We start from the raw sequence: 23,667 nt of genomic DNA on the forward strand, positions 1-23,667 counted from the left end.
TAAGGAGGGAATAAAGAAGAGCAGTGTGCTCTGTGAGTAACTCTACTCATGAAATAAACAAAATATATAAGGGGCCAGCCGAATATCTCAGTGGATTAAAGCACCTTCAAGCAGGGATTGGGGGCAGGGGTTCCTTCCCCAGGCCTGCTGTGCCGCCCTGCCCCTGCCCCCGGGGATGCTGAGACAGCAATGGAGACTGGGCGTGGTGGTGCGCGCCTGTCATCCCAGCTCTTAGGAGGCTGTAAACAGGTGGATCACTATGAGTCTGATCTAGTAGTGGGACCCTGAACACCCTGTAGACCCTTCCCTAAAATACAGATATATATATATAACTTAATTCTTGTTTTCTCTGTAAACATTCTCAAATGCTAGCATCACTCTATTCCAAGAAACAGAAGACAAATAGTGGGTGAGAGACATGAAGCACCTCCCACTGGATGTGTGGAGGCCTCACTCATTGAGGAGAAGGGTCAGCACTCTCTCTGAGGATACTTTAACAGGAGATCACTGAGGAAAGGGGCAGTGCATATTGAAAGGTCAAGCCAATTGGCCTTGAAGGACTCTTCTTAATTTTGCTGTAAACTGGTTCATCAATTTGTGGTCAAGGAAGAGTAGTTTGATAGTTTGTCATTAGTATGCATATCATCGTAGAGAAACCCTTGTCCTTGTGTGTGTGTGTGTGTGTGTGTGTGTGTGTGTGTGTGTGTGTCTTTTTGAGTCAGGGTCTTATTATGTAGTCCAGGCTGGCTTTGAACTCACTCTGTAGCTCAGGCTGGCTCCTGACTTGCAATAATCCTCTTGCCTCAGCCTCCCAGGAGCTACGTGTATCACTGTGCCCAGCCCCTTGATCATATTTATACATGATTTTCTTTTGGCACCAGAAATTGAATTCAGGACCTTGTGTTTGCTGGACAGGCACTATATGAGCATTTTTAAAGATAGTTTGAGATCTGGAATTTCTGCGTCGAAAGTTAGTTGTGCTTTAGGCTTGTCAGGCTCTAATTTCATCATTTCCAAATATATTAACTTCATAGGAAAACTACTTTGTCTTAAATTAACTATTTTGCATTTAATTTTATTTTTATTGTGGTTGGGATTTTTGTTTGTTTTTAGTTTTGGGTGTTTTGTCGCTCCGGTGCTCAAACCCAGGACCTCACAGACACGAGGCCCATACTCCACTGCTGAGCTATATTCCTGGCTCATGTCTTTCATATGCCTGCTGTCATTTGCACTTCCTCTTCTGTGACGATAGGACCTCATTTTTGGATTCATCTTTTGGGTTGTAACATTTAAATTTTGGTATGATGTTAAGTGGAAGATGAATGTACACCTTGGAGGACAAGAATGATAGAACTATGACAATGAATAGGGGTTAAAAGGCTGTCACTAATGAAACAGTCACAAGGAATAGTGTGTACTTCTATTAATTTTATTTTTGAAAGATCTTAAGTATTAGTTTCTGCAAGACTCACAGATTTGTAAGGCCATGATGTACAGCACCTCCATTTATCCAGGAAGAGGACATGTGCATTATGACTCCTGGGTGATGCTGGCTTGTTACCCTCCAAACTTCTCTGTGTAGAACAACGCCATACTGTCCTCTAGCACAGTAGTTCAGAATGTGCACTTGCATTGTACTGTGATTCTCACCTTCTGATCACCCCAAAACTTCTGGCCCAAACCACATGCCTATCTGCCAACTTTCACACCATGCCCCTAAGCACAGTACTTTTGGTAAGACCTTTGTTTTTTCAGATCCTTTCACAATGGAGTTGCACAAGTTTGTGTTAAAAAAAAAAAAAAACCTTTAGAGTCCATTAGGATGTGCAGCTTTTTTCAAGCCTGTTCACCATCTCAATGTTGTCTAATTTTCTAAAGTTTATTTGATTGAAAACAAGCCCATATGTACTCTTTTTTAAAAAAAATCCATATACTCTTGAATGGTTCTAATTATTTGACATTTCTGTTTTCAGAATTTCCTGGGCTATATTTAATACTGATGGCACTTTTTTAGCCTTAGGACACCTTACATAGTCTTGAGCATAAACTTCATTCCTAAAAGTAATTGTGTACTCTAGTTTTTCTAGCTGTGAGTTATGCCTTTAGCATAAATTAAAACATAATCTTAATGTTTGCATTTATTAATAATTTAATAATAGTAAACACAATATGTTAATATAAGGGTTATATTGTATGAAAAAGATACAGATATTATAGAAATACCCATATTGTTCTGCATTCTTTACAAGTCTCTTGAATAGATTTACAAATCTCTTGATAGAACTACATTCTTATGTGTGAGGGGAGCCTATAATGGAGGTTGAACTCAGGGCCTTTGTGCTGAGCTGTATCTGTAGCCTTTTTAATTTATTTTTTAGCTTGAGATAGGGTCTTCCTAAGTTGCTAATATGCTGTGATTAGGCTCAGATTTGTTATCTTCCTGCCACACTCCCAAGTGCTGGAGTCACAAGTATTGTGCATCTCAGGACTCCTGACCAAGAAAGCTGTGCTCTTGTATCTGCTTTTATATTCTATGTGGTGCAATATCTTAGGCCATATTGTCTCTGGAAACATCCATTGTCTACTGATAAGAGAGACAATGTTATAAAATTAACACTTTAATGTTCGGTCATTCTTATTTGACATTGATACTTCATAAAATACTTCTTAGGGCTCGCTTGTGATCTCCAGAGCATATTTTGAATACCACTGACTCACAAAGACAACATAAAATCCTCTTCATTACAGCACTGGAGCACAGGATTATGCCTTTTTAAATTATAATCATACTTTATTCCTTCTTGGACAAAATATCTTTTTTTGGACAAAATATCTCAAATTGCCTTAAGTTTTCATTTCTTTATTTTTTCATTCTATTTTCCACCCTCGTTCACTTACTATCCCTTACTTGGTCTCTTCTGAATGCTCCTCGGTTTCAATTTTACCTTTTATGAGTGGAATCCTGGATTAGACAAAACACTTCAGGGACTTGGTCCCTTGAATGAAAAAATGGCTATTTTGAAAGACCAGCAGAAATTGATAATACAAGTATATTGCTTTTCTTTCTTTTGAATTTCTCACAACATTTTGGTATTGTTCTTTTTAAACAAGTCTTGTATGCTTATATCTGATATCCTGAACAACTAAGTTGAAGATAGCATCATGTAGTGCAGCAAATGTCATTGAATTCCTACTACTCTGTTTAGTGAAATCTTGTACTTTTTTTTTTTTTTTTTTTTTTGTATTTTAGGGAAGCGTTTACAGGGTCTTCAGGGTCTCACTACTAGATCAGACTCCAACTGATCCGCCTATTTATAGCCTTCAAAGAGCTGGGATTACAGGTGTGCGCCACCACGCCCAGTCTCAATTGCTGTCTCAGCACGCCCCGGGGTTGGGGCTGGCAAGGCAGGCCTGGGGATTGAACCCCTGGTCCCTGCACCTGCCTGCAGGCACTTTAATCTGCTGAGCTATTTGGCCAGTCTAATCTTGTATCATTTTTAATGCTGTTTTATCCTATCACTATTTTATATGTTGTTTTTTTTTTTTTTTTCAAAGTGACTATTGAGAAAGACCATTTCAACGGATTGGCTGTTTTTTATTGACAAACATATTGTACATTTTTATGGGGTCCCATGGGATGATTTTGATATGTGTATATGGCATGTAATAATCAAACCAGCGTACCTGCACTCCTGTCACCTGCTGCACTTAGCTTTCTTTGATGGGAGCACTCACATAGCTCCCTTCTAATTATTTGTGGAACACCCAGTGCTATTGCTAGCTCCAGTCACCCCGCAGTGCCCTGGAACACCAGCACGCAGTTCTCCTGTCTTCCCGGAAGTGTTCACCAGCCTGTCTCCATTGCCTCCATCTCCAGCCGCCACTAACAGCTATTCCACTTTTTACTTCTATGTAGTGAGCTTTTTTGAAGATACTGTATACGAGTGAGATCACTTTGCATTTGTGTGTGGCTTATTTTACTTAACATAGTAACCTCCAGGTTCATCTATCTTACTGCAAATGACAGGATTTCATCCCTCCATAATTTTTCTAATACATATGTGAAATCTCAGCATCAACCTAATCAGATTTAGATAATGTGTGTCTTCCATGCTGCACTGACTATTTAGGTAGAAACAATATAAAAATGATAATAATTAAAATAATTTCCAGAAAAAATGTAATGTATACTGTGGTTTATATATGTAGTAATTCACACACATGCACACACATGCACATACACACATATATTTCTTATTTTTATCATTTTATATATATTATTTAGTTCAGAAAGTCTAGGTGAGTTCTTTGCTACTACATAGTTACTAGACAGTAAAGTCAAGATTTGATTCAAAACTTGATTCTGGAGTTATTCTTTAAACTTTATTTTATTTATTTATTTATTTATTTATTTATTTATTTATTTAATTTGGCGGAACTGGGAATTGAACTCAGGCCCTTGCACTTGCCAGGGAAGTGCTTATTCCACTGAGCCATCTCCCTGGCCCTCTGGAGTTATTCTGATTTGGAATTTTTCTTGTATCAGTGCATTTAGGGATGTGTGTGTGTGTGTGTGTGTGTGTGTGTGTGTACATTGGTTTAAATATCAATATTTATACTATATATATTTTAAACTGAAATATAATAGATTTTTGTTAGACATGAAAAGAATGCAATGAAAAGACAAAGAAATGAAAAAATGATTATGAATATTGAAATACATTAAGTGTATTCCTCTCCTAATTGTAGGCCTTCTTCTTGCCTTTTCCTTGAGCCTTAAGTTACCACTGACTTTCCACACATTGATTTATTTCTCTTTCCTCTCTTCAGACATCTTCAGCTACCTATGCTTTTCTTCTTTTAACCTGTCTGCCTGAATAGTTGCCAGTTATATACAACGTCTGTGTAATTCTGAAATACTTGGACTTTAGTCATGATGAGTACTCTGCTCTCTTCTCTGTCTGTTAAATTTTATTACCTTTAGTTTATGAAATCTTGATCAGGCTGGTAGTGTTAATGACTTGAATAATAATGCTCTTTAATTTTTCATCTTGTTTCTGTTTTAAAGTAGAATTCTCAGAAACACCTTGAGCTATACTAATTTTCTATAATTAAATAAGCTTTAAACTTCTTGTAACATAATAGGGTACAGGTGGATTTGTAGAAATAGAAGGACTGATCCTGAGTCCAGTTGGCTTCTGGAAGTAGTAGGAGAGTTTATTTAGGAGCCTGATCTAGTCCTGGAGTGGATACTGGAGACACATAACCTCCCTGGATCCACTGCTGAGCTGCTGAATTGAAGGCATGCCATTGCCATGGAAGATAGTTTTACAGTGGTTTATGATGCAAGTTTTAATAGCGAGACCTCCTAGATTTCAATCCCAGCTCTGCCACTTCCAGAACTACTTTGGGAAAGTTGCTTAATCTCATCATCTCAGTGTCAGCATCTGCAAATGGTCATTATCTCAGTGTCTGTCTCTCAAGTACCAAAGAGCAAATATTGGCACATAAAAGTATTGAAGATGTGTTAGCAATTATTATGATCATGGTTTAGGCTATTTTATAGAATCATTATTTCTTCGTGTCTAATGTTATGCTTTCTGCTCACCAACAGAAATTTAAAAGCAGCATCAAAATAATATTTTATGCTGACCATCCCAATAAATACTTTGAATGTTTTCATACCACACCTTTTTTTTTTTTTTAATACTCCACTTTAGTTTGAACACCTAAGTAAAAGTGTGCCTAAGAAGACTATTTGGGAGTGACCAGTTTATAGGTTTACATATATTTATTCAGAAACTTTGGTCGGTGGATAATGGAGGGGAGTGTGGGTTTTCTTTTTGTATCTGTGACTAGCTGTGAGAAAGAAGGAACAGAATATCTTCTCATATTTGAAAGGGAACTAAAAGAAAAAGGGAAATATATGTTTGAAATGGCTGTCTTCTCTGACTCCTGCCATAATTTTGAAGAGTCTTGACAGCCAAGAGAATTATTTGAGCAGGAAAAGGGATTTTCAAATGGTATGTGTGAGAAAATTCTTCTGAGAACGTGTCTCAGTGTGTGACATGGCCTGTACATCTACAGCTATCTCATTAGGGCCCAAGCCAGACGCTGCTGCCTGCTTCCTAGTAGAAGACAGGCTCTGTTTTTCTTTTTCATTGTTTTTCTGTCAATTAGTATTTCTTAAATGAACATTTTTTTAAAAAGCAGTTATGTTACCTGATGAAAAAAATCAGGTAAAGTGATCTTTAAGGATATTTACTGAATGCTTTATGAACATCTGGAAATTTCGAAGCTAAATATCCTAGCAGCTGCTTTTATCTTTGTCTCAGATGCCTACTTCAAGCAATGCATGTGATGCTCTGGAACGAGCTTTTTGGGAAGGATATAAAGTCTCTTCCACGAGGCTACTTATTACTCTGATAGGCCTCAGACGCCAAGGCGAGTGCTTGTGTCCCATTGGCTCTCTGGCTTCCGTCCATCTTGAGGTCTCTTCTGGGAAAACATTTTTAGGAGCTTTTGCCATTGTGACAGTCCTGTATCAACAGTGGTTTATAAAGAAAACAGAAAGAAAATGTTGTAGTTTTTCTCTTAAGACTCATACTCTGGAGGATATAAAATAAAATCTCCATGAGGTCTCCTATTTTGGAAAGGAATTTTGGACCTGAATGGGATCTGAGAGGCATTTTTAGAGTATTAATGCAGTAGTTTATAACAATTTAATAAATTATTTGACCATCATTTTCATCTATCGTATTTTAAATATAACGGATGTCTACTGACAAAAACAATGGTCAAAGAAACCCAAAGTCATCACTGAAATTCAGAGGTAAGCATATAGGGTGTGAGAGCAAAACGGGGCAGCAGGTAGCTTCCCCAAGACACACAGAGCCAGTGTAGCTGCACCCCCCCATCCCCACAAGCTTGTCTGGGCCAGATTGCCAGCTCTGCCCGATGGGTTAGCTGCACCCCTAATCGTTCTATCTAGTTATGTGCCTCCAAACAGTGTAAACGATGGACTTAGTACGCAGAGGTCCCTTCCTTGGCTGTTTACCGTCTGCCTGGCAAACACACAGGGACATGCAGTGTGGTAGGTACAATGGGTACCGTCACACAAGCAGATGGGTGTGTTTAACAAAGTGTTGGAAAATTCTGGTTGCACACTAGAGATAAAAATGGTAATATGGAGAAATACGGGTGTGCCTATTCCTTACTCTCGGAAGATAATTCAATTGTATGCAAGTGTACATAGTCCTTCTATTGATGCTAGCCCACCTTTACGTGTGGAAGACAGGTGATTATCATTCAGTCTGCTCAGCTACTCATACTTAAAGACCTAGGAAGGGTTGCAGACATCTGTTCATGTTGTTTGAACAACAGAAGGGAACAACTATGTGTATGCATGTGTGGTGCGTGTGTGTACATTTCATTTATGGCAGCAAGGGAGGGAAGGAAGAATGAAGGGATTCTTTCACTGATACTGAGGATGTAAAACAGGTTCTGTGGATTTAACAGAACTTTTGTGGGCCAAAAGATTTTACTGATAATTTATAATATTTGTCTGTCTTCCTAAAAGAAGAAATACTTAAAACATATACTCATCTGCCAGCATAGAGTACAGTACAGTGCAGCGTGGTATATGCTATAGTGCATATGAAAGCTTCTTAAACTTGGAGTAAGCTGTGACATACGAGCAGCTCTTTCATAGTCAGAGGACTACAGTGCAGAAAGCGATGAACAGATTTTATTCCACCATACACACAAGTTAAGGGCCTGAAATACCCCGTGAGCAAGGTAGGGTAAACATGGCTAAACATTCTTTTTAAAGGTGTACTTCCACCAGGATGCACCTTTTTGTTGGTTCCATTAGTTTTATTTCGCTTGGTAAGTTAAATCCAAGTTTCTCAAATTCCAATAACTTCAGTAGTGATGCTGTATATTACTATACCAGACATTTTTGTATTTAGCTGTCAAATAAAATGAAATAGGATTACTAGTGGTTCAAATATATCAGACCAATATAGTAAGAGATAGAAAATGCTAAGTCCATGGGACAGGGGAGCAGGCGCTCTCTCCTGTTCCTTTTCTGCATCCCATTCTACAGGTGCCTGCCCCTAGGCTGCCATCTTACCCGTGCTGTGTACACCCACACCTTTCACTCGAAATCCAGGAAAGGAGGAAAGAAAAACAAAGTGGCAAGAAAGTTGTACTTAGTAAGGTTTTGCCTCTTTATTCAGAGATAGAAACATCTAGAAGTCTCTACCTACACTTACTGGGTCAGAAGTGAATTCTGAATGGGGTTCTGAATAGCTATGAAATGTAATAGACAGGATTGAAAATTTAAGATTTGAATAGGTAGTCGCTTTGTCATAGATATTCTAGATTGAAAAGCATGAGAAAAATGATAATTAAACATACATAGGGAAGAGTGAGGTTGCCAGTTCCAAATTTGTGTGGAGAGTGAGGAAGAATTACACAGAGATTAGCTTGTATCTGTTCCCGAGTGCAGCAGTGCTAGTTAAACACTAATGTCAAAGCCCTACTAGAGGAATGTTCATCGTTGAAGTAGTTAGGGGTGATCTTATATAAAGAAATATCAAGAAAAAAACGGAAACAGTGAAAGCCAACTATATGACTGTCTAGGGGATGCACCTTTTACATACTCAAATCTAACGTGCTAACACATTGTGATATTTAATATAATTTACACATAGTGATGCAGTAGCAAAAATTTGTATCATCAATCTTAGGTTTTGAAGATGGTAAATGTTTGAAGCCATCTATGGTAGTGCAGACCTGTAATCCCAAACACTCTGAGAAACTGGAATGATCACAAGTTCAAGCTGGGCAACAGAACAGGATGGGGGAGAGAGGGGAGAGAGAGAGAGACAGAGACAGAGAGAGAGAGAGAGAGAGAGAGAGAGAGAGAGAGAGAGAGAGAGAACATAGAAGGAAGGAATTGAGGACATAGTTCAGAAGTAAAATACCCCTAGGTTCTAGTCCCAATAGTGAAAACAAAAAGTTAGAGGAATAGAACAGGAAGAGGCCATAGCACTGGAAAACTAGATATTTAAGGCTCTGAGTTATGGGCTTGAATACAAACTAAGCTCTTTAATTTTGCCAAGAACTTTTCAATGAAAGAATGGGAAGTATTAGAGAAAATAAGGAGGACTGAGGACCAACAAAGCAGTCCTTGCATAGGGAAAGTACATGCAAACTGCAGGTAATCAAATGCAGAACCCAGCCCTGTGGTTTGAAACAAAGACACTTGGTCAAGGTCAAGGTGAGAATGGGTAAGAAGGAATTGGGAAGGTCCTGTATCAGAAAGTGGACTAAAAAAATAAAAGAAGAAGAAAGAAAAATATGACAGCAGCTAAAAGGTGCTCCAGGAAAGATAGAAGATTTTTGAGAATAGGTGAGAAAGGTTCATATTTGAGAGGAAAGATAAAAAAGCAGAGAGGCTGGTACCCTGTAAATGCAAGAGGAGGAGCTACACATGCCATCAGAGACATTTCAGACTCCTAGGCTCTTGGATGGATATTTTAACTTTTCTGGGTGGGGAACCCCTTTCTCTGTTTGAAAGAATTAAATCCTTGGGACAGATCTATATGTAAGAGAAACTAAGAGTATTTTTTTTTTAAATTCCCTGTCATTTATCCACACAACCAGCAACAAAACCACCTGCAGGCTGCAGTGCATTTACCTGGACGGTATTTTCAAAAATGTGCCACGCAGCATCCGTGCTGGCCCATCTGATATTTGATTACTGCCCAGTTCCAGAAGAAACCATTGTACAACATTCCGGCCGACGGCAGGAGTTTCAAATGAGTGACTTCTGTGCACATAGCACGGCTGAGCTCGTAGTCCAAGCCAGCACCTTGGGCACAGATTACGAAGAAAGCCTGAAATGATGGGGTAGTAACAAAAAAAAAAAAAAAAAAAAAAAAAAAAAAAGAACACACTTATTTTCAGAGTTCAAACAGTGGTGGATTTGAGAGTACGGTCTGGAAATGACTGCTTCTTAGTGCTGCTCCGCTGCCTGCAGATTTCTGCTCAAGATTCTTTATCTCCCGCGGGCGGGCTGGGTTCGCGCTGGATGATCACCAGGTCCTTTGTCGCCCGCCCCACCGGCCTGCACCAGCGTCTGCCCTTCGCGCTCTGCCCTCCTTTCCTCTATGTGTCCACCATGCTGCCTCGTGTGGGTGTCCCCTGAAGCAGTTTACTTCTTTTGAAAAGATAGATTTAAATGTTAGATATTTCTTTTAAAAATATTTTTCCCTCATTTTTACAGTTTGCAGGTTATTTACTGAATATATTTTACATTTCCCTAAGTAAGTTTTCAGTTACATCTCTTTGATGAAAATATATGTTCTTCATTTGCCTGGGAGAGAGAAGGGCCTCGGAAGGGCAAGTACACTCAGGCGCAGTAATAGGATACAGAAATTTTCTAAGTTTGGGCAGGAGGGACACACACTCTTAGTGCAATGTGGCTGTGGCTCCCGTGAAAAATGTGGCTGGACACGTGGAACACAAGTGCTTCTTTTTAATCTTCCTTCACATCTTAAAGAAAAGGCAACAGAAGTCAAAATCTTTCTGATAAAATCTTTAGCATTATTTAGTCCTCTTATATGTGTTCATTGAATGTGAATACTATATTCAGCTTCCTAAAAGCTAATTTAATTTGTTTGAAGTTTATGGATTTGTAATAAAACAAAACACTATGGAATAAACACAGAGAAAAAAGGAGCACAACATAGCTTTGGACATACATAATCAGTGCTTTAAAATAAAGAATAAAATTGAATCAATCGAAAAATGGATAGAGCACAGCACTAAATGAAGTAAATCAGGCATAGAAGGTTAAATACCACACAATTTCTCTTATATAAGACTCAAGATGTAAATAATTTTAAGAGCACAATAAAACAGAGAGAGAGAGAGAGAGAGGGAGAGAGGGAGAGAGGGAGAGAGGGAGAGGGAGGGAAAGGTGGAGGGAAGGAGAGGAAGAAGGGGAGGGGAAAGGAGGGAGAGAACCAGGGATGTGGTGGGGTCCTAAGGAAGGAAGAGTAGGGGAGACGAATGTGGAAAGGGCCTGGAAAGGAACAAGATGCAGTCTATATCTGATCCTGGTTTCCCCAAGACAAACACCCTGATTATGTGCCACAAACATACACTAATAAAAGTAAAATAAAAATCAAAGTTTTAATTTTAAAAATCATGTAATAGCATTAGTATAGCATAGACTTCAAAATTAAGTCATTTGTTTTATAGTGTAGAGTTTTGCTTCCACAGATTCCAAAGCTGTCACCTACACGTATTATGTTACCATCAAAACACAATTTTCTGCAAAGTAGTTATTATGACGGTGCAGTGAACAGACACATAAATACTCTAAATAAATGCTCTCCACTCCACATTGTTTTCTCGTTACTGCTTGCAAGCTTTCTCTTGTTTCAGGCTTAATTTTTTTTTCTTTCTAATCTCAGTATATACTCTCCATTTCCTGTTTCTCGCTGGTTATCTTTCTACTACTTTCTGGCCTTTTCTCTCAGAACATCCTTGCAACTACTTACCCCAATATCATCTCTCATGTACCCAAGGCTTTAATAAATTCAATTGGATTTAATGTGATGAATTGAAATTAAGCTTCTACTTTACTTTGTCTCTCAATGGCGCCTGACATGATTGACTGTCTCTCTGTTGCAATTCTTTCCTTTCTTGATTTTCCTAAAACTTGAAACCACCTTCTCTAAGCTTCCTTCTTTATCTCAGTCCTGTGGCTTCCTTTGCTGCGCCAGCTCCTTAACATGGGTGGCAGAGAATGGCTTCCTCATCTCTGTGTCCATCTCTGCTGCCTCTTCTGTACTAACCAACAATTTCTACCACTTGCTTGACACCTTCAGATGATGTCCTGCTGGGATCAATGACTCAACTTTACCAAACCTGAATTAAAAATCTTCCTGCCTTGCTGTCATATTTCCTGTACCAGTGAATTGTATCAGCTGACTCATTAGTCTATCTTGAAAATTGAGAGACAAATTATCGCTTGCTTCTTTTCCTATACTATAGTATTCATTTATGATCATTTTATTTTGTGTGCATGCTAGCACCTTCGCTTCTGTCTGTCTCTATTGCCCCACTCTGACTTGGGCCATAGGAATTGCCCCAGCAGTTTCTGAGATTGTCATTCTTCTCCCTTTGGGTTTTGCTTGCTAATCAGTTCTTTAGTTTTAAAAATTATTTTGCATTTCTTTAATTCTTTAGCTAGATAAGCACTTACATATGGCTTGAAGTTCAGTTGGCTTTTGCTGTTTCCCTGTGAACTAAAATTAGATCCTGTTTGGAAAAAACAAATCATGCTGTCTACATTTCCTTTGGTAGTGCTGCAGTGTAAGCCTATGTCACATGATATTTGGGGCAAATTTCCCTCAAAAAAGGGATAAAAAGTGGCAAGAAGAAGACATAAATCCTCTTTCCTGTCTCTGGAGACACTTTGCCAGAATATAACTGCTGGTCATTTTGGGTCCTAAAGTATAGTGAGACCAGACTCTGGGATGTCAGACTACTACTGTGGGAAGATTCTTGGGCCTTCAACCGGTTCTGTGAGATCATAAATTCCTTCTTTTTGATTAGTTGAGCTTTCTGTTTTAATTTCAAAGGGAAGAATTTTCACAGCATTCTTGGAGCATTTGACAGTGTTCCATTTCTGATCTCCAGGGTTCTGTTTCTACTCTCCTCTCTGCACACTTCCACTGGTGACCTACGGAAAGTTCTGCAGATTCCCTGTTGCATGAGGACCATGGTCCAGCTTCTCAGTTGCCAGAGGAGGTCCTGTGACCCCTGAGTCACATTTTCCTGTTAGAACCATTTCTACCATCTTTCCATCTGACATTTTCAGGCTCGAAGAAAAACTTTTACTTTCTGAAATATAACTAGCTTCTCAACTTTAGGCCTTGCTGCTGTCTTTTCTTCCTGTTTACCTTCCAGATGTCTTTATTTATTGATTTTTAAAATTTATTTATTTATGTGGTAAAGTGTCTCGCTATACAGCTAGGATTCATAGTGATCCTCCTGTTTGAGCCTCCCTAGTGCTGGGATTATTGGCATGTTGTCACCACACCTGGTTTTGGGGGCTGGCCCAGCATGTCTTGGGTTCCTAGGCTGGCACAGCATGAGCTTCTGGAGCTAGAACCTGGGTCCTTGTGCTTGCCAGTCAGGCACTTAGACCACTAAGCTATCTCCCCAGCCCCCAGATGTCTTTCTTACTATTGACATCATCTTTCTCAGAAAGGCTCCATGATTGCACTAAGTGGCTTAGACACTTATGCTCCACACTTCCTCTAGAGCTTGGTGCACTGTAGTGTGGTAATTGTCTAGTGATTAAAAGAACTAAGATTCAGTCATACTGTCCGATTTCAAACACTGCCTGTGCCACTCACAAGTTGAGTGATCTTGGACAAGCGATTTATAGTGCTGCCTTGTATTCAAAGTAAAGTTAGTAACAATATACACATCACATTATTGTAGTAGTAGAAGAAGCTGATGCCTATGGCATGTGTGTATGTACTAAAATATACAACCTAGTATAGTGCTTGATACACGGCAACTGGGTACATGCGCATTTGTTGTTATTATGACTGCGTGACTTGCTTTCTTTGTTAGGGAATAAATTGCTTTTGGCGTAGGTCTGTGTATTTACAGCATCAAACATAGTATCCTATATATGTTGGGCATTTGAAAATATTATCAAGAAAATAAAGAGAAAGGAGTTTGTTTTAATTAAGCGAAATGATGTTTTTAAGTTATTTTCATTACAGAATAGTAACCCATCTTCAGTTTTGTCTTTAGAAATGGAAGAGCTCATTTTCATCACCCACCCAGTGACACTGAGGAAAATGACCTCTTAGAAAAATAACCAAGGTATATAAAAGACTAAACAATAATATAAACGCAGAGTGAATCCAAATTACCCCCTATATTCATCGAATTATGCCTGCTATACAAGTAATCATGTAGGGGGGCTGGGGAGATGGCTCAGTGGAATAAGCACTTCCCTGGCAAGTGTAAGGGCCCTAGTTCAATCCCCGGTTCCACCAAAAAAAACCCAAAAAACAAAACAAAGATTACAAGTAATCATGTAGCCAACCAGTAGCCAAAGCCTATTTAAAAATAAGCTTCCTCATCTGTTAAGACATTTGTGTGTTGTTTTGGTACACCAAAAAGTATTTGAAACAAATAATTACATATTTTCACTTCAACTACATGTATATAGTCTTCAAGCGAAGACCTCTTTTGACTTTCAGTTGCTTCTTCTCATATGCAGTGGAACTGACACTGCCTCTTCGCCCGAGAGACCACATCCCCTTCTCAGGAGCCCTGGGAGCGACATTTGATGTTCATCCTCGGGTTACGTAATGAATGATGTCAAGCTGTAAGAGGCATAAGCGTATTTCTTTATTGAGTCTCTGTGTCTATCTCTATCTCTCTCTCTCTCTGTGTGTCTTTCTTTCTCTCTCTCTCCATTGTGGGGATTGAATGCAAGACCTTTGCACTGAACTACAGCTCTAGTTCTTTTATTTTTTAAATTAATTTATTATTGTTATGATTAATTAATTAATTAGGTACATGATCTCACCACACAGTTCGGATTCATAGTGATCTTCCTGTCTCAGCCTCTTTAGCACTGGGATTAGAGGGGTGCACCACCACACTGGGTGTCGGTGGCCAGCTTGGTGTGGAACCAGCATAGTATGTCGTACTGGTGATCGAACTTGGGCTCTTGTGCTTGCCAGGCAGGCGCTTAGACCTCTGAGCTATCTCCCAGTCCCTTATTTTTAAATTTTGATATAAGGATCTTGCTACAATGCAAAGGATAGGGTTGAACTTGTAATCTTACTGCCTGAGGCTGACAGAATGCTGGGATTGTAGTTGTGAACCACAATATCCATCTAATGACTCTGTACCTGTCTTGATACATGATGTGTCTTCAGTAGTGCTGATCTTTAACAACTGCGTTATGAATGCAGTGAAAGAAGTTGCTTCCTCTTTCTCTGAACTATTTACGAACGCACATTTTAAAATGTAAGCTTTTAATTTGGGAACTATTTGAGATTACAGGAAAGATATTAAGATGACAAAACTTTTGGAGCTTTCAATGATAACAGTCTGCTGAGGCATATGTGTCACAGTTTCAGCACTACTGGTGTTGAGTGCTTCCATTTACCCTTCATTCACCTTCTAACAGTAATAGTGATCAATGGGTATATTTGCTAAGCTGACAAATCATTGCTGGTCAAATGAAACTAATCTAAACCATGGCATTTATTTGAATTTCACCTGTTTTTCTACCAATGACCCTTTTCTACTACAGTGTCCAATCCAGGATACCATGTTGCATTTATTAGTCATGTCTCTGTAGTTGCTAGTGATTTGTGATACCTTGCCAGGATTTCTTTGTTTTTCATGACCTTGAAACTTTTAAAGAGCTACTGATCAGATGTTTTGTGGACTGTTTCCAAGTTTGGGGTTGTGGTCTGTGTAATTTAAATTTTTAATGCTAGTTCATAAATAGGAGTGCTAAATGAAAATAATTTTCAAGACGATTTTGAAAACTTCCAAAATTTTCTTTGTAGGATTAGCATACAACATTACCACTTACAACATGTGATTTAGTGGTTCACAATGGTACTGAAACTCAGACTTTGGCTTCTAATGCTAGCATATTTTTTTCTCTTCATTCACATTATATATACCATGAAATGCATGTAGTTGACCATATATCATAAATTTCCTCTTTCAAATGCTGGTGAATACAAAATTCTGTCTAAAACTTGTCATCAAGATTTGCAACAATGTTCATCCAATTAGTCATTTCCTAGCTGAAATTGGTATTCCTGGTAATCACAATCACAATATTATTCTGGTTGTCTACTATACATATGTCTGACATTTAGCACACATAGCAGGAAGCATATTATTCACCAAACAGTTTTCAGATAGAAAGGCAGAGCTCAATGGTAGGGCAGGTCTACTTTGAGCAATAATTAGAGGATTTAAGCTCTAGGATCCCCTCAACTTTTACTATGCTTCCTACCTTCTCTGTTCCTACCTATAGGACAGACTAGAGAAATAGTTACCTTAAAGCATTAATGCATTGGAGCAATGTGGGCAGCAGGAAAGCAGAGAGAAGGTGGTGCTAGACAGAGTGTGTGGAGGGACCGGGCGCCACGCAACGGGCCCTTGCCTAACCAAGCAGGTCAAAATGCTACTGGGATTTGGGAAAGGGTAATAAATATTAGCTCTTGTTAATATCACCACCACTACTATTTCTACTGTAATAAGAAGGCCCTAGGTAATTTTGAGTATTGCTAATATTTCCATTTTGGATTATTCATGTTTAAAAAATGCTGCTCATCTTCACCATGTGCTCTAACTTACTCACTGGGACAACTGTTCTCATTTATTATAAATTTGTTGGCATATTATTTTAACACCCATGAAATGAAGATTTAGCACACGATGGTTCTTGGTTCAAAAACATGATCTATATTCCTTTGCATTTTTCAATGTTCATAATAAAACCAATAAGTAGAAAATTTAAGATTAAAATGTACTTTTGAATAAACTAGTGATAAATATCATTTTTCTATTTACAAATTAATTTTCTAATTATAAACTGTTATAATTCACTATAACAGTATAACATTGAGTATAACATTCATTATAACAATTTAAAGAATAAATGTGTGAGTTGGCTATGCAATGCTAATTAATATGTTAATGATCACATTGATTTATATACTTCTAGACTTCTTTCTACATGCAGATATAAAAAGTGTCTATATTTAAGTTACAAAAAATGTTTAAATAATTAGCTGTAAAATTATTCAGTTATTCTCCCAGCCCTTACCTCGACTTGGAGATTGATCATTTCCCCATTACTTTGCATGATCATTTAAAAAAGTTATTAGCACTCAAATATCGCGTGAATTTCAACTAAGTGTATCTGAAGGCCTGATTTATAGGATTTGAATTAAAGAATGACCATAGTAACCGTGTCACAGGTTCTCTTTTCTTATCAGTACCCATGTGTAGTACATACTGTTTACATTCCTAGTGGGAAGTTAGTACACAGACATAACATATCAAAGTCCTTCTGTCAGTCCCTTCCTCCTCTCTCCACCAAGCTCCTGACCCTTTTTATTTTTAAAATCTTCCTTATTTTAAAGTTCTTGGGGCTGGGGAGATAGCTCAGCAGTCTAAGTGCCTGCCTGACAAGCTCAAGGACCTGGGTTTGATCCTCAGGACCGCATGCCATGCCAGCCCCACACCATGCCGACCACTGAAACCAGGCATGGTGGTGCACACCTGTAATCCCAGGGCTGGGGAGGCTGAGACAGGAGGATCACTGAGTCCAAGCTGTGTATCGAGACTCTGTACTAAATAAATAAACAAATACATAAATAACTTAAAAATTTAAAAGATATTTCTTATTATAAAATTCTTTTTATTTTTGAGGGGAGGGTACATATTTGCAATAGACAGTATATATACCCCTTGTAAAATTTTTGGTAAATTTTAAGCACTTCTTGTTTCTAGCAACTTTATGAAGAAAAGTAATTATATTTTTCAGCATGGGATTACTTTCAATTGGAAACAAAGATTTGGATTTTATTTTTTTTTAATTTTTATTCATTTTATTTTATTATATATATGTATATAGTAGTTTTTAGAGAGGAGTCTACAGGATGTTCAGGGTCTTACTACTAGATCAGACTCATAGTGATCCGCCTGTTTACAGCCTCCCAAGAGCTGGGATTACAGGCATACGCCACCTCATCCAGTCTCAATCACCGTCTCAGCATGCGCTGGGAGCAGAGTCAGCATGGCAGGCCCGGGGATCAAACCCCCAGCCCCTGCGTCTGCTTGCAGGTGGTTTAATCTGCTGAACTATTTGGCCGGCCTAAAGATCTGGATTTTAAACAACATGTAATTTTGTTGAGGGAAGTGATTTACCATAAAAATACATACACTTATCATAGAAAAATATCCCAAACATTTCTTACTAAATGCTGATCACATTTAACTTCATTACTAGCATCTAGGTTTATTTTACTTTTTTTTTTCCTTTAAGGAACATATGCCATTGATTATATTTCATTAACAATACAAACCTATCTGATTTCACCTTCCCAGTAACTAGGAAAAGTTATAATGAGGAGATAAAATAATGACAAAAAAGAAGAACACAGCCCACGAAGTCCTCCTAAGCATCTCCCTAAGAATCTCCTTCCCAGATTTGCTCTTTGTAAGCCATGAAGTGACACATTGTGTGCAGAGCTGAATTTCCTTTTGAGGTCACAAAAAATATTTTTCTACCCATATAAAAATCAGCTATATTACTTAATAATTTGAAAACATTTTCCTGGGAAGATTTTTATTATTACAAAAGGAGACCACTGGCTTGGGGCCCCCCTCTTGTTCCTCTTTCAGACAGGAGCTTTCTTTCCCTCAATAAATATATTCTGTTCAAAAAAAGTCCCTTTATCAACGTCCAGCTTTATCAGACCACTAACTTCATTACAGAAATGGTTACAGAAATTTGTTTTATTTAACAGACTAAGTGGAAATTAGGATTTCCAAACATCCCAATGACCAAGATACCATTCCTACCTTAGGCTATACCTCACAATCAAGGCTATGGCTACTATCTGGGATTGACATGTGCACATTAAGTTTAAAAATCAGTAGAGACAATTAATTAAATGGAAGCCAAACCAGTCATGATTAACTTTATTTAAACTAGTAGGCATTCATGTTCTAAACTGCTGAATGATGTGTAACTACTGTTTTCAGTAATTCCATTCAAATGTTTTAATTTAACACGTGGATTCACGAATGCGGCTTCTGGATGCTCTGAGGGTTTTGGTCTAAATGAACCTTGTTTCTGAAATTTCAGCCTTCAACTGTGTTAGCAGTAGCATAGGTTCAAATTCAGTGTGGGCTGTTGCTTTGACCTTTGGGGCTACGTCAGCCCATTAGCAGGAGGAGTAATACACTGAACCTGAACTTGAAGAGAGGCAACATCTTTTTCCATCTAACTGTGAGAAACTATTTTGCATAATTCTCAAACTGAAGAAACAGATGGTTGATTTGTATCAGTGAGTGAGGGGGTTTGGAGGAAGCTTTCTGGCCCATCCCCAATCCTGGGCCCTGCCTGGCACTGTCATTTGCTCTGAGTGGCTTTGGGAGGGGCCTCTGGGTGCACAGCCCACCGGAGGCAGCCGTTCCCACTGCACAGAGATAGAATCGTGCATGACTGGTCACTGGAGAATCAGGTGGTTACAGGGCTGATATCTGTATGGTCACTCATAAACTTTGCTTTTGATAAAAACATTTTTAAAGCCCCTAATGATCAAAAGGAAGTATGAAAAGCACATGATAAAATATTGCATTGAATGTGGTAAGTACGTGCGAGTTACGGGCACGTTCATGCAACAATATCTGAATGTGAATTCAGTTTTTTTTTTGTTTTTTGTTTTTTGCTCAGTGGGAGCCATTAATCACAGAGGAATTATGCAGAAAGGAGAGCTCAAGACAGTAGGAACATTTAGATGCCTAATTCCAAGTTCTTGCTAAAATGGAATTTTTATGCCGTTTGAAAGAATAAGCTGTGATAAACATTTATTCAGCATTACTGTTGGACCTGCTATCTGCTTAGACATCTGCAAATGTTATTTTATATAATTCACATATCCAACCATGCACACACCAAGTATTATGATTCTTATGCCAAAGACAAGGAAGCTAAAGCTACAATACTATATTTTATTTTTTACACTGCACTATGTGATGATTTGATACATGTATTCATGTAAAATAAGCAAATCAGTGTAATTAGCATATCCATTAACTCAAACATTTAAAACACTGAAAATCCTCTTTTCTAGCTATTTTGAAGCATACATTATTATAAATCATATGAACTGTTGTATGCTTTAGACATTAAACTTATTTCTTAACCATAACATTTTCGCCTTTTGATAAGCCTCTTTCTCCTTTTCTCTCTCTGCTTCTGGTAACCACTGTTCAATACTCTTTTCCTATGTCTTAACTTAGTTACACTCCACATATGAGTTAGATCATATACTAATTGCCTTTCTTTTTCTACCTTATGTCACTTAAGAGAGTATCCTCCAGGTTCATCCATGTTGTTGCAAATGATAGAATTTCAACCCTTTTTTATGGCCCAATAGTATTGCACGGCACATATATCACCTCCTTTTCACCCATTCATTTGTTGATGGTGGGGATTGAGGCCATACGTACTGCAAATAGTACTGCAGTGGACATAAGACTGTTCAGGGCACTGATTGCACTTCTTTCGGGTATGTTGTGTGCTCAGTCATGGCCTTTTAGGATAGTTAACCAGCACAAGGATGTAATTGCCTGAGCTAAGGTTCACAACCTGGTCAGTTGAGTGCAAAACAAAGTCAAGCTCTTTCTTCAGCACAGGTATGCATATGTTGGGGTCCAGTTTTGCATTTCATTCTTCATTATCTGAGCAGAAATGTAGACGTATGAAAATTTAAAACATGGAAATGCCAAGAGGAAATGCAATGCCACCTTATGAAATGAGAAATTACACATTACTTTTCTCATAGTGGCTTTCAAAATTATTTTGCTCAAGGTTTTAGCACTATGTGACTGTAGGTACTTCTACTAAAGTATTTTAGCTTTGCGCAGTGGCAGTATCGTAGCCAATGAGGTTTATCCGAGGCACCATTATTGTTAATTGAAATCTTTTTCCAATACCCCACCATGAGTTCTAAGATTTATACTGTATCTTTGACTTACAATTCATTTAAAAGACATTGTATGATATCTTCTCCTAGTATTAGAAACTTTAAAAAGTATATTTCCATTTTCTGTTGACTTCAAAAAAAAAGAGGTTTGTACCTATGTTATTTGCTTATTATTTCTTACCTATATCTTGTAATATGAGAAACTACTTTGGCAGTAACAATACACAATATACTAACCATTGTTACTCTCTTAAAATCTTGTTTTGAGATTTTGTAAAATTGTTTTTATTTCTTTTTCTTTAAAATAAAAATAACTGATGTCAAAATAAAAAATAAAAAAATAAAGTATTTTAATGGGGAAGAAATATACCAGTATATTTTAAAAGTGAATTGATGGCACTACTGTGCTATATATATGAAGGGGTGGAGGAAGCTGTCAGTGAAGACACTGAGTATAAAGGTTATTGACCAGGATGTGGGAAGTCTGGGCCAGGCCAAAGGCCAAAGGAAGGGAAAGGATGCAAGAGACAGGCCTTAGGTATTCAAGGACTGCCTAGCAACATTCAGGAGGTTGATGGGAAATGAATGCTCAGAATCCTCTTCTCCTAGAAGCACCATTATGGAGTTAGTAGGAAAGGCAGGAGCTTCAGAGTCTGGCTGACTTGGTTTTTACACTTAATCTACATTTGAAACTCTTACTTAAGTGGGTTCTTGTCACTTATAAAACAAAAGTATTAACTTTTTATTACAAAAGGATATTTTGAAGGTTACATATGATAGTGTATCAGTGCATGTGTATAACACATGCTCCTTTTTTATTCAAGATGGAAAAAACTTTTCCAGTGAGCAAGGGATGCTGAATAGGTCCAATATGATTTTCTTTAAAGAAATTAAGAAGCTCTTTTCTAAGAGGCTGTCATGATCTTTTCAAAGATTTTCTATATAGCTTGTTACATAACTTCAATATTTTCTGGATTATGAAACTATGATTTAGTAGAAACAAAACACAATTGATAGAAATCCTCAGCTTGGAAAGTTGTCACTCACCAAAATGGAAGGGTATCGATTAATATGGCAAAACACAAATGACTGTGTTCTCTCATCTGTGTTTTCTGGCTTTGCATTTCATGAGACTATCAAATATGTGATTAAAGAAGGTACTTAAAATGTTATAGGTCTGTCCTGCTACAGTGAGTATATAGTTAGATTTCTAAATTTCTTTGTAAAAATATGTAATTATTTAGTCCTATTTAAATTTTTTTATGTTTTTAAATTTTTATCTTCATATTCTGTAGGGACTTAAAGTTTAACATATCAATTCTTCATGGAAAATATCTGTTCCATGTTATATCTAAGATGTTTGATATTCAGACAGATAGTAAAGTTAAGCTCAACTGCCTATGTTGTAGGGTAATAATATTAAGCTTCTCTTCTGGAGGATTAACAACTTAAAGTTTCAGATCAAAAGTTAGAGAAAGAGAAGGGCTGCAAGGACAGTCAACATTTTGGTACTATATAACAAAAACTGTAACTTTTGCATCTGACGAGGTCAGTCAAATCCCCTCAAGACTGTGAGGGACTTTCAGTCTTTCAAGGTCAATGAGGACTCAGGACATAGGAGAACCTGTACTGCAACATCCTATAACTCAGTTCTGTCCCAAATTTACTGATGAAGGAGAGTATGGGGCTACCGAGGAAGGTGATCGATGATGTAGAGTGTGCCTAAGGAGAGTCACATGGAGAGAAAACATTCTTTCAGGCTTTCACAGAGAGCAAACTGGTCAACCAATGGCTGTGACTCATCCACAAGGCTGACACTGACAAAGGATCTACAAAGTGCAGTACAGGGTTACAGGATAAAGGGACTTGACTGATGTTATCAAATACAAAAGTTACATTTCTTGTTATACAGTTCTTGCTTTATCTTGGTCATAACCATCCAGCAGAAAAGTAGAAGAATAAGGTATAAAAAGTAAAGTCGTATTAATATGCTGAGCTGTAAAAGGCTCAAGTCAACAACTTCTGACATTGCCAGTCCTACAGAAAACCCACTACTATTATGGACTACTGGACTATATTGGATTATTTTGCTGAATTAATGCACCTACTATGTATGAATGGCAATGGAATACACATCTCTGACAAAAATAAAGAAAAAAGGGGATATAAATGGACCATTTTGTAGTGGAAAAAATATATATCTGTGTATACATAATAGCATAAATATACAGCTACTTTCTCTTAGTTCAATAAGAAGAAATATTTGTACTAATAGTATTTAGACAAGATACCATATCTGCATCTTGTACTCTGAATAATTACTACGAAGACAACAATATGCAATGTATTAATTATTGTAACTGTCCTAGTAAGCTGTTTTGAAACTGTCTCATTGTTGCTTCTTTCTCAGTAAAATTACTAAAATTTAGACAAAATTTTTAAAAATGGCAAAAAAAAGAAGCTACTTAATTTCTCAAGTCAGTATATTTGCTTGCTAAGACTATGATGCAGTATTTCCCTCTGGTAAATATTTCACATAAGATGAGAGAATTTCATAAATTTGAAAACTCCTTTCTGAATTAGATTTGATCATTTCAGAATTCTACTGTAAAAGGAATATGAATCTCATCTCCAATTAAAAATCAATTCTGTCTTACTTTTTTTAACCTGTTACCAGTTTTCTCCAAGTTTCATTTTGCAACTATTTAATGCAGTTCAATTGCTGGCTAAAGAGAAGATGATTGCTTATACTACTAAAGATGAGTTTCTAAATTTTTTCCTTATTCAAAAAATCATTTATAAGTGCTTTTATAAATGAAATGCATGAATAATGAAAATCAACCCTATCTTTGAAATATAT

General features: G+C 37.6%; 1 protein-coding gene and 1 non-coding gene across 2 annotated transcripts in view; both read left to right on the forward strand.

Moving 5' to 3' along the window:
* Window positions 1-23,667, forward strand: part of Ptprc (protein tyrosine phosphatase, receptor type C) — a 145,088-nt gene that overhangs the window by 20,229 nt on the left and 101,192 nt on the right. The window lies entirely within an intron of this gene.
* Window positions 20,737-20,880, forward strand: LOC111814807. Its single transcript, XR_002819693.1, has one exon. It is a non-coding gene; the product is annotated as a U4 spliceosomal RNA (small nuclear RNA).

Source organism: Octodon degus, unplaced genomic scaffold (genome assembly GCF_000260255.1).
Source record: "Octodon degus isolate 3935 unplaced genomic scaffold, OctDeg1.0 scaffold00009, whole genome shotgun sequence".
Taxonomy (NCBI): Eukaryota; Metazoa; Chordata; class Mammalia; order Rodentia; family Octodontidae; genus Octodon; species Octodon degus.